Source organism: Clytia hemisphaerica, unplaced genomic scaffold (genome assembly GCF_902728285.1).
Source record: "Clytia hemisphaerica strain Z4C2 unplaced genomic scaffold, Clytia hemisphaerica genome assembly, whole genome shotgun sequence".
NCBI lineage: Eukaryota > Metazoa > Cnidaria > Hydrozoa > Leptothecata > Clytiidae > Clytia > Clytia hemisphaerica.
In genome coordinates, this window is record NW_027104476.1 from 60,516 (window position 1) to 62,950 (window position 2,435).

The 2,435-nt window shown below is 32.0% G+C and overlaps 1 long non-coding RNA gene across 1 annotated transcript; it reads left to right on the forward strand.

Annotated features, from left to right (window-relative positions):
* The first annotated feature begins 332 nt into the window (after positions 1-332).
* LOC136821425 (uncharacterized) lies at positions 333-1,739 on the forward strand. The gene is made up of 4 exons (XR_010848739.1): positions 333-370; positions 1,013-1,150; positions 1,371-1,424; positions 1,634-1,739. It is a non-coding gene; the product is annotated as an uncharacterized lncRNA (long non-coding RNA).
* Positions 1,740-2,435: the final 696 nt, after the last annotated feature.

Here is a 2,435-nt window from a genome sequence, read left to right on the forward strand (position 1 = left end):
TTCTTGTTAACAGGCGTTTGTGTACTTGATGAAGATTTTTGGCCAAGTAAACTTTAAAACTATAAGTTTCTATAGATTCTGGATACAAATCCACTATCAATGCCCAATCATACTTAGTGTTCCTCCCATCATTCAAATAATAGACCTACTTTTTTGCTCCTCAGGGCAGGACCCTTATCAAGTTATAAGAAAGTGTGCTTATAAAAAAGTGTAATATGTTTTACTATATGAATATAAGTTATGGAAACCTTTGTACTGATGAAAAATCTCTGAACTCTTTGTTATCAATATATTTTCCTTTTTCAGGTACATTTGAAGCTTGCAGAATGGAATCAAATAAGGCGAGACAACGGAGAATCGTCGATTGGTGGTAATACATCTGAATATATATCTACCTTAAGGGAATAAATTAATGCGAGAATTAATTAATGCGGAATTAATTAATGCAACTTTGGCCCTTTTTCACAAAATTAAATTCCGCAAAACTTAAAAAATTTCTACCATTCGCATTAATAAATTCCGGGTTTTTTTCTAAAATATTGCCGATTCAGAGGATGATTGGGAGTTTGATGGGGAAGAAGTCAGAAACATCTTTGAGTTTCTCAATGACAAGAATGAAGACGAATAAAACATTTTTACACGTTTTGTTTGTATTTCGTTGGAAATTTTTTAGTTCGTTCTATTTCTTGAAAGGGACAAAATGATTTGAAAGGTTCTTTCGCATTAATTAATTCTGCAAAATCCCTTACAATGGGCCTGTTCGCATTAATTTATTCTTCATAACATAAATTTTTGGGGGGTTGCTCGCATTAATTTATTCTGCATTAATTAATTCTCACGTTAATTTATTCCCTTAAGGTAAGCTACTTGTTTTTCCGATTCAGTCAAAATCGTCTTATTCATATCAATCCAGCCAGACTCTCCTAATGTTTGTCCTTCTATCTGTCATTTATAACTTTGAAGCAGGCTGAATGCCTTAAATCTGCATTTTTTTATCATTATTGCTCAATAGATCGAACACGTAACAGCCAATACGACTCAGACATTGAGGATTGTCATGCTCATGACTTGGAAGACAATGATGATCTGAGAAAGTCACCAACTCAGGATGAAAGCTCAGACGAAGAGATGGTGAATTTCCCAAAACGAAGTAAGACTGAGTTGATTTTTATGTTTTTGTTTCTGAAATTCGCTCTTCTAGTTTTATGCTTAAATATTATACCCTATCACTTAAATGTAATAAATCCATGAAACTTATTTTAAACCTTGACATCTTAGAGGTACCAAATGCCTCAACAATTTTTCAAAATTATGATCTGAATTTCTTAATTCATTATGAAATAAATGAAATATTTCTTTTAATTTTTTAGGAAAAACAGGAAAACCATCAAAAGTTGTGGGCCGACAGCGTGTTTACAATCCTGGTGAGTTATCACATGCCAGTGATTGTAAAAGTATAATCATAATCTTTCCACTAAATTTCCTCTTCTATAATTCAGCTTTTGGTTTTGATGAGGGTTTTTTAATCTGAATAGTAACTTGTTTATTCCTCTTTTCTTAGGCGATATGTTTTAGACAACTCATTTCTAATTTATCAAAAGGTCTTCTAATTATGGTTATCTCAAATTTTTAGATATACAAATTCAGCAGATACCACCTGTGCCAAACCATAACACTGCTGCATCTATAAACTTGAATTCAACGCCAATCCATGGAAAATCATCTACAGAGAAGCTCAATGGTACTTCAAATGTAAGTTACTTGAGTGCATTATTGAGGTACCCAGTCCAGTGTACTTTTGAAAAAAAATTGAGTGTACTTTTACTAAATACTATTGAGTATTGAAATTCCCTGGAATTTTGACATTTTGCTTATTTATTTTTTTCAATTATCACCATGTGGGTTTTCGTGTTATATATGAAATTATTGTTTATACTGCATTTGAAATGAAATACAAGATTCTTCACTTTTAAGGTGGAGACTCTTCTCAGGGAACTTATAAACCAACAAAAAACGACAAACCAATTACTTGCGGATGTTAAGGTATACATTTCCGAAGTTTACTTTTTTTTGTTTTTCATAATCATATAATTTAGTATTGTGTCACAGTCAATTTGAATGAATAGAAGAGAAAAATCGATTTTTATATGACTTTTCTTCCTTTATTTTAGGATCGGCTATCTCACCAGCAAAGTCATGATCGAGCCGACCCTCCTGAAGAAGCCATAAATGAAGATGACTTTGTAAGGGTTTTAAACTTTAATACTGAAGTGTGTATCATTCGTAGAAATTACCTATCGTATCGAATCTCAGCTAAAATTCTCGGCTTAAGAAGTGACTTTGACTGTTTCTCTGCTTTTTAAATTTGCATTTCTAATTTTGAATTTCTAATTTTAGACATACAATGGAGATAACTATTTAACAAAACGGGCTAG